The sequence below is a fragment of the Seriola aureovittata genome, chromosome 8, assembly GCF_021018895.1.
Source record: "Seriola aureovittata isolate HTS-2021-v1 ecotype China chromosome 8, ASM2101889v1, whole genome shotgun sequence".
Taxonomy (NCBI): domain Eukaryota; kingdom Metazoa; phylum Chordata; class Actinopteri; order Carangiformes; family Carangidae; genus Seriola; species Seriola aureovittata.
The window spans coordinates 20,887,878-20,902,955 of NC_079371.1; the positions used below are offsets into that span (position 1 = coordinate 20,887,878).

The 15,078-nt window shown below is 41.4% G+C and overlaps 1 protein-coding gene across 10 annotated transcripts in view; it reads left to right on the top strand.

Moving 5' to 3' along the window:
- tenm2a (teneurin transmembrane protein 2a) overlaps nt 1-15,078 on the top strand; it is a 214,887-nt gene that overhangs the window by 12,924 nt on the left and 186,885 nt on the right. Inside the window, exon 1 of one of the 10 annotated variants that reach the window (XM_056382481.1) lies at nt 13,099-13,232. The exons of the other annotated variants lie outside the window; for them this stretch is intronic. The gene's annotated coding sequence lies outside the window, so the exon portion shown is untranslated. Of the gene's footprint in view, nt 1-13,098; nt 13,233-15,078 lie in introns of those variants that run through there. 10 annotated transcript variants of the gene reach the window in all.

The window sequence follows — 15,078 nt, forward strand, 5'->3', positions numbered from 1 at the left end:
TGTGTATCTAGGCAGGATGGTTCAGACACCAGACGTCTTCTCGTCCACTCCACTGTCTTCTTTGCAATGCTATCACTTCACATTGATTTAAGAACATGTCTGTAATTGAGGAAGAAGGTCTGATAAGGACTGAAGATAGTTTTCGGAACAATGTGTTTGATTCATACTGTGAAGTTATCTGGGTCTTTCAAGTTTGAATTGGGCCTTTTTAAGTTTGTTGTATTTGATGTTCACATTGAGGATTTACCTTTGCTTGATGAAAGGCTTAGACACAGACATTCTTATAGCTTGTTTTGCTTTGACGTGAGACACCATGCTGGTTTAATTAATATGTGTTTAAGGTTGCTGAATTGATCCAGGATTGAATTTACAACTTATCCTTGGGGGCGCCAACTGGACTAAAACATATATAAATATATTGATTTACTGCTGCATTGATTTAAAATGAATGCGGGATAGTCTGTGTATCCTACAGTACAAGTATCAGAAGTATAAACACAAATCGATCAACATGCTACCAGGAAGTGAAATAGGTTTAAGTACAAAACAGAAAGGTAACTGGTCAGAAATGGACTGATGAGGCCATCAGTCACAGCAGTTGTAATGATTATGTTGCTAACTCATTGCAGTATCAATCGATTGTGTTATTTGACCTGAGAGTCAGCTATGCTGCAGCCAAATTAGGCGCTTAACAAACAATTATTAGTCCTGCTGCTACCTGATGACAGTTGAAAGCTTTTCTTTCTTTCAAGTCATTTAGAATATGGGAAAGGGAGCACTGGGTGATGTGACACCTCTAATTTAACTGAGTCCTCCATGTCACCAAATTCAATGCAATTTGTGTAGCTATTTGTACGTATTGCTGTTGCTACATAGCCAGTGTCAGCATTAACAGCTGTTTACTGACCAGCTGTCTCCAGAGTTGGAAAGCAACACCAATGTTAACTTTTGTCTCTCTCACTGAAGTTAGCATGCTAACCAGCTAGCGTCGGCCCATCTTGTCACTTTCTGATAGCGATTCACTGTAGCCTCCAATCTACCCTGAAGACGTAGCACTGCTCAGAGGACTTATCATAACCTCTTGTCTTGTAAATGCAACGATGGCCGAAGCTCACAATCACCACCAATGTTACCAGCAAAACATTTGACGTTTGGCGGCAGAGAAATAGCCCTAGTAGCTATGAGCTGTTGTTAGTATCAAATTATGAATTCCATCATTGACCATCATGCATCTTCTGAGCAAAACTAAATCCTTATAAGAATATCAAACATGCTTGATCTTGTCAGTATGGTCAAAATGAGAAATAGACTGCATTACATTAGCTCTGACTTAGACTCATCCCTCAAGTGCTATGACAGCAGCGCACAGCTCTGTGATTAGACTCTAAATGGGAAAATTTGCCTAAAACAGAAATCACTTCAAAAATCGTCTGCTGTAAGGTCAGCATAAGATAAGTGAAAAGGCTTAAACGCAATTTTGGTGCAAAATTTTGCCTTTACCACTAACTACTCAGACTACTTCTTAGAGCAAACACTTGCATCCTGTGCTATTTTCATGGATTTAGTTTCATGGATTTTCATGGATTTAGTTTGTGAAGGCGCACCGACATAATCACTTAAACTGCCTCCCTGTTTATTATGTCTGCTGGTATTTCATTTTTCTCAACATGGATTATATAACCCAGAGTTTGAGGCAGAATGACAAAAGAGACACTAAATCAGGGGTACAGGAGCACGGGTGGTGGGATCCTGTGGATTCAGGGACAAAGGATCATCACACAGTCCATCAAAGATCTCAAGAGCATTTTACATCATTAGTCTCAGTCCTTTCAACATGTATGATGTCTCCACTTTTTACCCACATATATCATCTTCTTCTTTCCAGGTTTCCCATTTTGTGGAATTTTGTAATTGCAGTGCCAACATAGAAAACATCAATATTTCTCTCAGAAAAAAATTCACATTTATGCCATATAACCGAAAGACGTGCATCATTAATCCCAAACAAAACCTACAATTCAACCAATATTATTGTGTCTGTAAAAACCCTGATAGTGATTTCTGTAGCACACACAGGTGCTGTCTGTTAAATGATGCTAAAAACCGTTAACATCAACCTCACTCGCTACTTGATTCCTCGATCAATTCAGACAGGATGTTTTATTTCCTGTAATGCACCAATGTGTGGCGGAGGTTTTGATGGTAAAGCTTTGAGATCCAGTACAGTGATATATCTCTCTCTTTTTGTTGTTATGAACAACATTACATTTGTCTCTTGAGTTTTCATTATTGAATCTGCTTCTATACTGCCAGTGTATGACAAGACACTTCAATATTTTTGGCACAATCGCAGCCTGTCTGGGTGAAAACAATGCCATCAGTTCATTTGAGTCTTATTTACTGAAAGAAATACTGAAAATAAAATAAAACAAAAATATATACTGTAGCTAACAAGGTACTGTCAGTGTTTTTGTGGATTGGATGCTCAACTAATGAGTTTAACTCTGGCTTACGACCTGTGTTTCCTCTCGTCTCCTTGCGATCTCATTTGTAAATTCCATCTCTAATAAAAGTACACACTATAAAATATGAATACTAAACAATAACCGTAAAAAAAAGAAGAAAGAATCAGCAAAAAAATAATAATTTGACTGCATTCAAGACATGTTTTTCTTCCACAGTGAGGATTACGGAAGGGCTTTTAAACTGTTAGATTCCTGCTGCTTTTTAATATCTTGTGTGATCTATTTGTGTCCTAAGCTGCTAATAGCTAGAAGGAATCAGGGGAACACAGCAGGGGTGGGTGGTGCTCATATAATGGATCGGATATTTTATGTTTCTCCCCAAAAAAAGAGATAGGATTGGGAATTTGTCTTTCCCTCCTTCCTATATTCATCACTTTTGTCTCACTTCTGTTTTACTAGAAAACAGGGGTTTCTGCAGAGTGGGAGTTCTATATAAAAAAAAAAAAACTCTTGTTTAGCGGTAGCTGCTGAGATTACCTAGCTCAAACGAAGACACAGCATGAAGTACATGGTAAGGACTGAAAACCAGTGTAGGATGGAATTTCAGGACCCTGCACTCACCAATCGGCAAGAGGATATCACACCGGGCGAAGCTGAACTTGAGGAGCAGTAGCCCAGTGCGCGAGACGAACGAAACCTTGCTCTCCATTTCACAGTCGCAGCACTGGCACAGCTGTGATAACAATGTGCCCTAAACTTATGCTCTTATGTGTTCGGTGTGGGCCCACAGTTGCCTGACTATTATTCTGAGGAAAAAGTGATTGCTAACAATGTATGTGCACACATTTCCCCCTTCCCTTTCCCTCTTGTCCAGCTCGGCTTCGGTGCAGGCAGAGCTGCAGCTGATCTGCATAATCACACGTTTAGAAACAGCAGAGAGAGGGAATGAGTGAGCTATTTTCAAAACTTCTTCCTGACAACAATTTTGCAAGTTTTTAGGACAATCAGCCCGTTAATTCTGCATCAATTAGTGATAAACTGTGAAAAGCAAGTTAATGGATATTTTTGGTGGATATGGGAAGAGGGGTGCAAAATGGGTTTTCTCAAAGCAAAGGGAAGAGTAAATGGCAGGAGTTATGAATTTACAACATTCTTGAGCATCTATAGGGACCTGACAATTCTTCATAGCAAATACTAAAAGCTGTAATGTCGGGGAATGTTGCATAAATGTTTCAGAATCGCAATGTTTGTTATGGGCTAGACCAAGCCTCAGTGGACCAATTTAGCCAGGCCTTATAATGGCCTCTCTAATGCTCCAGTCTACATGAAAATAAACAAGTCTGTAAAAAGGAATATTAAATGCACTGTGTTATTGTTTATTCTCAAAGAAACAAATTGATCTTTTTATGACATTCAATCTATAAAGCAAGGCGGTAGCTATTTTACAGCAGTTACCATAAACAAACTAGTGAGCTGGGTTTTTATTACCTTTCATTTCAGCATTGCGGATAGAAATCTTTTAAACGGATCCGATCGGCTACACCTGGTCTGAATGACAGTGTAGGCAGGAAGAGTGTGTGTGTGTATGTCAGAGATTGTGTGTGATCTCTGCCATAGCTGTGAAGTATGGCTGATTCCCTGATCCAGCAGGTTAAGGAGGGCTTTGGCTCTGCGCGGCTGACCCATCTGGGCTGTTTGCCGGGTTTCACCCTCATCCCTGAACTACAGTTGGAGCAATGGAAGCTCATCTCATCTCCACCGCCTCTACTAGTTCAGATCCGCTGCATTACAGCTGTCACAAAATATTAATGATCATTGACCCAATATGCCTCAAAAGATTTTTTTTTTTGTGGCTGACTATGTGTGTGTCTGTCATCCTGTGGCATCTCGCCTGAGACATCAACACAAACACACGCAGATATAAAGGAAAACAAGGATAACTCAAATAATTTTCCCATATTTTTCAATGCTGCTATAGCGCTGATCCTTTTCAATCTGTTGTTGGTGACTTTAGCTCCCATCCAAATAGCATATCTCCTCTGTTTTTCTGCCCATCTTATCCCAGAGCTCAAGCCTGATGTGACCTCCTACACACACTACGAGAGCCAAAGAGGATCAGCGCCCAGATCCACTCAGATTACCACCTTCTTTGTCGCTCTGTCTCCCTGTTTTTCTCTCCTCTCCACCTAGCAATGAATGGCTACTCCAACCCTGAAGTTACATTTGGACAAGGACAAATAGTATAAAAGGCAGAAACACACACACACATGCAGACACCACTGCAGGGATGGGAAACGTTTGAGGGGCAGGATAATGTCAGCTGACCAAGGCCTTGGTGGCTCCCAGTCATCCATGGCTGCCAGCTTCACTAACATCAGCTCCACTCCACGGTAACAGGACAAAGGCGGCCTGCTTTTTTTTCTGCAGCTTTTAACAGGGCAGCTTGTCTATGTGTGTGAGAGAGAGAGAGAGTGAATCAAAGACAGACAGAAAGAGAAGAGGAGGAGTGTGCTGAGCATCAATGGGACTTTGTGTCTTTTTTGTCACTTGAAGGGAAACACCATCAGGTAGTGGGACAGTGGGAGAATGAGACTTCAAAGATGACAGCAACCTGGTGCTGGGCAATGTATAGTAGGCTATACTAGCTGTTACATGCCAGAATCGCCAAATCAACTGTCAGCGGTCAAGTTGCATTGTGGGAAGTGTACAGTAGGTGCCAGGTTTTGACATGGAGGAAGAATGCGTGGAATAAGAAAGATGACACCTTTGGTTCTGCCTCATTGATTTTGATCTTTTTTTCTCCTTTTTAACTGTCCACTGTGACTCAACCAGCGTTGTAGGAGTGTAATGTTAAAGTTGTGCCATACTCATTTCAGCTTAAAATTCCACAAATCAGAACTTGAAAAATGTCCAATAATTGTGTGAGCTGCAAACACACTATTAGTTTAATAAATACATTATATAAAACTGACCTTGAATCTTGTCAGTCTAGATCCTTACAATTGTGTGGAAATGTGTAAAGGAGCTACTTGTAAGTTTTGCTATTGCTGCATAGCCAACGTTAGCATTAGCAGCTATTTACCCATCAGACTTGTCAAGAGCTTCATTTTAAGAAGTTATAATACATCCCCTGAACAGTTAGCTGGTGTGTGCTTCCTTCAGAAGAATAAAAGAAGTGATAGAAAAAGAAGCTAAATAAAAGGGTCGCTTTCCACTGTTGGAGACGGCTCTTGGCAAGTAAAGAAATTAAATCTGATATTGAACTCACAACGTTTCTTCTAGACTTGTAAGTAAACAGCTGTTAATGCTAACGTTGGCTATGTAGCAATAGCAATTCTTACAAATAGCTCCTTTGAAGTTCAGGAGAATATCTATGGTCAGTTATGTTCATCTGTTAAAATCTCTCATTGTTTTGATCATGTGCATAACGTATAGGGGGGTGGAAGGTGGAGCACAGTTTATTGCTGGATAGCTTCTCTGAGACCCTTGTTACTCATGCCTTGGGATGTGTCTAATTACTGATGTGGTGTGTTTAGCTAACTGAGTAGATGCCGCTCTTCCTATTTTGGGAAAGGGGCTGTCCATATGATTTTTTAGAAACAGCTTCGGTTCTGTGTTAGGATTGAGTTACATTGTCAGACTTATTGACGGTATATAGACATTTCAGATTTTCTCACCCCTCCATGCGTTCATGTCCTTTATTTATATCTTGTCCATGTGCTTGCTGTCAGCACTACAGTGTGCTTCTGTTCCTTTCTCTTGGGCTAAAATGCTACAAATATGTACATTTCTTCCCTTTCTACCCTCCAGGTATTCTTGCTGTCACTGCAGACCTTTCTCCTTTAACATCATACCCCTGCCGTCCCACACAAATACATATATATGCGTTCACACTTATCTCAAGACAGCATGTTTCCACCGACCAAAAATACACTGCGAATTGTGTGGCATCACAAATAGTTTTGCTGTATAACCGAATATGACATTTTGGTTGAACTGTTTGTCGGGAGATGCTGTATTTGAAAATACCTGCAACAGAGACATATACAGATGCACACACACTAAAAATCGCATTGCATTCACATGGCCATTGTTACTTAACTCCCAGTCATCCTCCCACACACACACACACACACACACACACACGCATACATACACACACAGCAGCAGCAGCAGGGCAGCCAGCCTCTTGACACCGTTCCATTTAGCCCACACTCCTGCCGGAGGATTCAGCTAATAACTGGAATAGCCTGAATACCGCCATAGTGCGAAACAATTACTTTCAAGAAGAAACAGAGGAATCAGGGGAAATGAGAGAAAGTGTAACCTTGAGACAGGATAACGTTTTGTACCATCAGCCATAAGCCTTGTGCTGAGAGTGATGTAAAATAAAATAAAAATAAAACAATAATCAGAATTTATTAATAAATCTATCGACTGAACTGAAGTTGCATTATAGCACACACTCATCATTATTCGAGGCCTTTCGCTCACTCTCTCTGCAGAGAGAGAGAGGCTACAAAAGAAAAAAGGAAAAAAAACCAAAAACAAACAAACACTCCGGATGCATCAGAAATCGAACTGCTCTCCCAATAGAACCAAATTACCTGAAGCGACTGGAAACATTTCAGAAATACACACACAGCTCGTCTATATTCCCCATCAATCACATAATTTGCTTATAGTGGTTATACAACACAACAAGACGGTGGCTATTGATCGCATATTACTGGAAAATTAGCCCTGCAGCAATGTGAGCAGGGGTCCCTCTGCTCAGTGCATCTCAGATTGATGGAACAGATATTTGGACATGAATGACGAGGACACAGAAAAGCGATTACATTGGTGTCCTTCAACGTGGGTATCCTTGCTCACAACAGTTTTTCTGCCTCATTCCAATGACATGCCAATAAGTTGAAGTGGATGCTCTCTAAATTCCTCATAGATTTGAATTGTGTTTGTCCGTCTCTATGGTCTGTGTATGCAATCCCTACAATAGACTAGAAAAACAGGCATTCTCCTTGTGTTGCTACTTGGATATGGCTGCTGATCCCTGAGGTTTCTGGCATGTGCATCATTATTAAAAGAAAAATGGAGACAAGAAAAGACAGTTAAGCCCGTTGGAGCGTATACGCTTCCAAATTTCACATTGTCGACGATCGGCCCTGTCAATCAAGCCCCTGAGCGTCCGTGTGTCATCACTGACTTAGATCGAGACACTAACATTAAAAGTTATGCAATGTTTGGAGATGTTTTACCATTTTTCTGGTGCATTGCTGCTTTCTGTCTGTGTGTTTATTGATCGATTCTGAGCCACATGACGTCACAGCCAATCAGATCTGATTCAGAGGCCTGAACTGCCTTGGCTATATACCCAGATTGAATGGGACCAGTGCTGCTTTGCTCTGAGATCAAAGTAAGGAAAAGTTGTTCTGAGTTTATTTATTGTTTATTGAAGACACAGAATAAATACAGAAGGATGTGACAGTCAGATATTTAGTGCAACGGAGGATTTGGAGCTGACTTTTCAAGGACCAGACAAAAAAACGCCCATGAATACTGCTCCAGAGAATGAGCATATCTCATGAACAGATTAAGATAGAAACTTCAATCACTTTAAACAATTAAGTACAATTTTCTGTGTTGAATTTTTTTCTTCTTTATTATGGTTTACAGTGTTTTTATCTATAAAATAAGGAATAATTCAAGGTTGTTGTTTTTTTGTTTTTTGTTTTTTTGTTTTAATGGGCTATTAGCCTCTATTATACTGTACTGAAGTCTTTCTTGAGTGACATTTATTATTAGTTGAGGTTATGCTGATTCTAAATATGTGTAGCACTTGATGACTTGACTGTTAAAAATTACAATTTAATTAGGAAAAACACAAAGGTTTTAAAAAACAAAACGTTTAATTGTGGGCCAAAGAGGAAATCAATTGTGATGAACTACTATTCTTTGACACATATTGATTTGTTTGGTGGGTTTTTTTTTGTTTGTATGTGACTTCTTGTAGATATATTTCCACTGCTTTAACTTGAAAAATATCTAAAACATCAATTTCACATCCTCAGACTCTCTATTATAAAAATTTAAAGTCAGAATAGTAGTCTATAGAACATAATATGCAGCTACAGTACAGTGAGATTATGCATTTTGAATGAGCTGTAGATGTAGAAGACTTATTTTTTCTCGACTGAAAATGGGATTTCCAGCTCTTATGAAGCTAATGTTGTCAATACTGCTAACGGCACTATCTTCTCAAGATGTTACATGTAATCCGGTTGAATACAGCCAACCCAGGAATATGTGGAAATGCATCCTGGGAAATATAGGAAATCACTAACTGAAGCACAAGCAGATTGAGAATGGCTGTGAGAAAGCGGGTACTACAGAAAGGTAAATTGCACAATTTAATCACAAAATGACTTGTTGAATGCGGAACACCACAGGTTGATAAAAGTGGCTGGGGCTGGGATTTCTATTGGAAGGGTGATATTAATGTCTTTTTTCATTTAGCCTGTCTGTTTCATTTACTCATTGTTTGCAGCTCTGGCTCACTCACTCAGCAGCATTGCAGTATTGAATTCAGCTCACTCTGCTACACAAATTAAGCCAATTGTATTTGTCTCTGTAACGCTGCTATATACTATATAAAAAAAAAAAACATAATGTATGTATGGTACACAGTATAACAGCATAAACCTATGTCATGCTGTGTGGAGGAGCGCTTTTTGCTGCTTAGTTAGCAGAATAATCCTCGACTAAATTCAAACATTAATGTGATTATTGACTGAAGTGAGTAGAAGTAAACAAAAATAAGCCACAGTGAGACAAGGACAGACAAATGCACTGTGTAATAACCCACTTCACAGTCAAATACCATGTCTACTGGCAAACAACCCCACAACTGTCATTACCAAAACTGTTCAAACGCTAACAGAAAGTGTTTTGTCTGCATAAGGAGCTGACCGAGAAAAATAGGTTTTTCGTGGCCTGTAACGTGATGGAAATGGAACAAAAGTCCTGGTTAGATCTTGGGTGTCTGATTTGTAGAGGATGTTATGTGAAGGGTAGTTTCAGATTTTAATAAGGCAGAGGACAGAACTAAAGATTTTAAAGGCAGATGTAAAGTGAATGGAAGAAGTGGGACTAAAGGCGTTTTTCACAACCCCGATGTGATCCTGTAAAGTCCAAAAATACCAAGATAATCAAGTCTGAGGCTTTGTGTGGAATTGACATTTTCACTCAGTGACTCAGAAACAAGGGCATTGATTTGCAGGCAAAATCTGAGCTACTGCTCAGCTGTGTGAGCGTAGGGTGATATGTGTTAAGATAAAACTGTGTGTGTGTGTGTGTATACATGTGTGCATGCGTATGTAAGAGCATGTGTCTTGGGGGTGAGTTTCTTCTGCGGTTGACTGTGGTTGAGTGGAGAGAGCTCATTTGAGAAGATGCGATTTGAGGAGCGATCAGGGAATTCCTCCAACATCATGCTCCTATAAATCATCTCTTTAATCAGCCTGAAACTCCCTCTCAGCGCACAGCTGACAAACACATACACAGACACACAACTTTACAATGCAAAAAAAAAAAAAAAAGCCTGCTGCAGGGCTGACAGAGTGTGACGGCATCACATAGCAGGGTAAACGAAGAGCGAACCAAAGATAAAGGTAGAGTGCCTGAATGAAGGGAAAGAAAGGATGACAGAGTAGAAGAGACATAGCTCACCCAGGTTGGCAGACAGTGCTGAGCTGAGCAGTGCCAGGCTAGTAATTGGATCGGAGAGTCTTTGGGGAGGAGGATAGACACTGGGGGGGAGATGAAGAGACTAGATTGCTAAAATCCCTGTCTCCTGAGCCTATCAGCCAAGAGGAACTATCTATGGACTGTATTACGCTCTCATTTAGTTGATAGAATTCAACGTAGAGCCTAAACAAGACCCAAACCTACTCGTCATCCAACCACTAACTCTTGCAGCAAAAATAACTTTTTCTATTCAAATATACAAGGTCTTTGCCGTGAGGCATTTTAATCTGATATACATAGAAATGAAATGTCTGCACACTATAGCAGAATCTATATTAATAACATCACTTTTGCTGATGTTCAGCCTGAATGAGAGAGAGAGAGAGAGAGAGAGGAAGATAGAAAGAGATAGAGTTGTCCAATAGTTGTATTACAGTAATACCTTGGTTTAATGGATGTCTGGTTTGGAATAAGGCTGTACTCAGTCCAATTGAGATTGTGTTGCGTTGGAGGGATGAGGTGCGCCCCCTCATAAATCCTCTCCTAGATGAGATTGGGGTTCAGAACGAGGGAATGAACGGACAGTAAGAAAGACAGAATGATGCACACAAATCCAGCTGAGGATTTTGCTGTTGTGACGGGGGGTGTGTGTATTTGTGTTTGTGTGTGTGTGGGCTGGGTGAATCCCACATATGGCTTCTGTTAATCCTCCAGTCAGGCCTGGTGTTGTCTTATGTGACACACACACTTTTACCCACACATTGACAGAAGAAGAGCTAATGTCTCTCAGACACAGCTCTTTGGAGGACAATATTATTTGTTCCCTCTTGCTTGTCCCTCTAGCTCTATTACTCACAGTCATTTTTTTTTTTTTTTTTTTTTCAAACACACACACACACACACACACACATAGGCTACAAAGCAATGACACTCTCTGGCCCTATTTTCTGGATGTAGATGGAAAGAAAGAACGCAAGACAGAGGGGATGAGAAGAGCGAATCCGAAGAGAGGAGGAAACAGCTGGAGGTGGAAAAGGTCAGCCAGCCAATGGTTCTGCTATAAATTATAAAGCCGCTGTCTGGTGCTGCTTAGAATCAGCTGTAGTGCAACAACAAACAAAGGAGGAAAGGTTGGGAAAGCAGAGAGCACAAGGAAAGAAGAAAAAGGTGGCAAGGATAGGACACGAGGCAGAGTGGAGACAAGAAAGCAGAGAGGAGATGACAGGGAAGAGGGCCGCGGAGAAAAGAGAAGCTCAGAAATGCTGTGGGAGGCAAAGGCAGTCATCTCGAGCAGAGGCTGAGGATATTATTGGGTTCTTCGGCTGCCTGCGGGAGAGGGGAAGGGTCAGGTTGCCCATGTGTAAACAACAGATGTGAAAAGCCGCCTGCACACGCCGCCACCCCGGGGCTCCAGCGAGCTGCACAGTCAAGGACTCGTCGTGAGTTGCTGCTCCTGAAACCCTCGCCCATCTGCTGTTGCTTTAGCCCCATAAGCTAAAGTCCTGTAAAGACATTGACAGTGACAGCTACCTCGAGCCTTTAGGATTCAGGTGCGATTAAAACAAGTGTCGCTTCCATTAGATTTTACACACTAGTCAGCAGTACGGCGAACAGGCTCAGGCATGCTCCCGCTCATTAGCAGTGTGGACTCTGCACTGGCAGGGTCTTAATTGTTTTTCTCTTTAACTGAGCAACTTCATCAATAATCATTAAAAGGTGCTCAAGCAGGTGGGGCACTTCTTAACTTCGTCACAAGCAGCACAACACACACACGCGCGCGCGCACACACATACACACGCGCACAGAGGTGAAACTAGCCATGCACGACTCATTTTGAGGCAAATTTTTGAATATGCTTTAATTCCCTGTGAAATTAGACTCATGTTGTCTATTTCACCAGGTGCTTTTAGATTGTTTTCAAGACTTTTGATAGGAATCCTGGTTAGAAATGACACAATTATCAATGTTTAATAAGCTACATTGATTCCTATTTATCAGCAACTTTACTGCAAGAGAATTAAATGGAGGAGGCTGAAAAGAAAATAACAAATTGAATAAACCAGTTTCTTTTCTGGGGGGGGGGGCGACTAGTCTTTACATTGTCAAGATATGGATGTTATTGTGCCACAGAACTGACCACATTTTCAGACATGCTGGTGTCTAGCTGTTGCTTACTGTCAGTGACATTTCAGCTGTACATCTGGGAGCATGCTGAGCTCTGTAAAGGCTGTCATCGCAAAGTCTCCAGCAACGTCTCCCTCTCCCCCGCCTTCTATCTCTCTCTCTCTCGTTTTCCATCTTTTCTTTCCTTTATCTACCTCTCTGTCTCGCTGTCAGTCATTTTGTTTGTGTCTCTTTTTTTCTTTTTTGCCTTCATTTCTCTTCGTTTTTCTTTTTTTTTTTCCTCCTCTCTGTCTTAGTCGCGCTGCGTCTGCCTTCCTGTCTCGGTCTTAGTCGCTTCCATAACATGTCATTATTAAATACACCCACACTGCTCTTCTCAGCAGCCTATAATGTACAGGCTCATTACATGTGACCTCTTATGGTAGACATGCTGGCTTTCCACTGCTCATTTTCTGTTTCTCTTATTTAAACTCCCTAATTTTTCAAAACCTTTTCTCCTTCTTTGCTACTTGTCTTACTTTTTCCAGTGTACTTGTGACATCAACCTTTTTCCCCCACGTCTGTCCTTCCGGTCTTTCTCATGTTGCACTCTCTCTACCCACAGCCGGCCTTCCGTCTCCCTCTGTTTGGGGTGAGCGAGCTTTTGCTTCGTTTTCAGTGTGGCCCCTCCCCGCTCTGTCATCTGTTGCTGATAGTTGTGGCGCATTAGAGGAAGCGGGCCCTGGGGCAACTTATTTGTATGGGCCGTGTGCTCTCAGAGCCTGCAGAACTGACAGAAAAGCTTTACAGCAAAACACATTGTGTGTTCGCTTCCATGCTCTCACACACACACACACACACAAATCACTCTTCCGCATTTACTTTTTCCTGTCCTGGGGAGATGTCGCCGCGCTGGGGGTAAGTTTGCCTGCTTTCCCCTGGCATTGCCTGAGGTTTGTGTTTGTGTTTGTGTGTGTGTGTGTGTGTGTGTGTGTGTGTGTGTGTGTGTGTGTGTGTGTGTGTGTGTGTGTGTGTGTGTGTGTACTAAGGCCAGCAAGTGAGCATGTTAAGAATAGCTAAGGGGAATGAATGCTTTCGGTCCCTGTAGGCATGCGTGAGTTGCAAACAGAGAGGAGATTCAGAGAGTAAGCTGATTGAGGAGGAAAAGATTGAAATGAGAGAACTGTAACCAAAGAGCCGTATGTTAACAACTACAAAATGAACATGAAAAAAAACAAGATATTAATAGTATCCTATTAATAACCAGTGTTAATGTGAACTATATGAAAGATATTACTTTAATAAAAAAGCAGCAGGGGCGAAATAACTTGGGATTTGAGCCTGATAATTCAGTGACATTTTTAATTATTAGATTCCTGGTGAATTCTGCATAATTACACTGCCGTACATGGAGTTATTTTTCGCTATCTCATGTCATCATGTCACCTTTTCATGAGAAATAAACCTTCCACACACTGGTGTAGTATTCTGTAATGGCGAAAAAGACAAAGAGGGTGACATTTTCAACCCTTCCCCTACAACCCACCGCCCCCCAACTTCCTCTAATCATGCTTCCCCTGCCTCTTTGGCATTTGTGTTATGGTGTGTGAGTGACAGAGGGGAGATGTGGATCTAGAGTAGTAATTCAATCAAGGTCTGCTGCTGTTAAACATGGGGCATCCAGGGGTGACAATGCTTATTGACAAAAATCTATGCAAATGTCAGCTGGCCCTTTCCAATCCAATTTAATGCAATTCACCAATACTGCGAAGCTAAATAGCTCATTTGGGGGGGGGGGGGGGGGTTGTAAAGTCAGAGGGAAAAGCAGAGTCACAGAGGAACTCAGGCATTTTGGCAGATAGCGAGAAAGAAGAGAGTACACCCTGCTTCTCTCAGAGAGAGATCTGATGTGATCTTTTCCTGTCTGCCATCACTCCTTCCCAGTGGCAATCTCCATTCTCTCCATCTCGCTCTTTTGGTGCACGTCTGTTCTGCACAGTCAGTAGGAGAGCTCTCCTCTGGCTACTGATGGTTAAAGAGAGAAGCAGCCATGGGAGGCTTAGTAGGCCTGGGGACAGATGAGACCTCAAACTGTTGAGTGAATTTTGTATCTTTCTGATTACAGATTAGCAAACCCAAAAGCTGAGAATAGATGCATGTCAAGACTAAGAACCAGCGTGAATTGGCAACATCCCCAGCAACACATCACAAAAGCAACAAAATGCCTTCTACTGATCAAAGTGGAGTGCTGAGGCAACACTTTAGTTGCTCCAAAAGTTGACCTGCGAGAATTGTAAAGAGTTCACGGGGAGTTGTGTTTGCTTAATATCCCCTGAAACACACATGAACATTTAGGACACAGGCATGTTGGCCCGTTTGCTCGTAGGGCACTCAAGCATGCACACACAGCACATTTGCACACTCAAGTACCATGCACAGTACACACACACACACACTCATGCAGCCACATTCACGCATTTATATTTGCACAAAAAAAGCTAATCAGTGCTTAGCTATGCAGGTTAAAAATTAACATTTAATCTGCTATGAAATCAGCTTTTAACACCATTCAACATGAGCAGTACATCAATGGCAGCAGGGTTAAAACTATGTTTTTATGCTCCTAATCTCTAAGCTATCGTGATTAAATGAGCAGAGAAAGCACAGAGGGGAAGAGGAGCTGGAGAGAAGAAAATAGAGAAAAGAGCACTTATTGGTGTGATCCTTATGAGTTGGTCTTAATTAGCATAATGAGAAAAAGAAA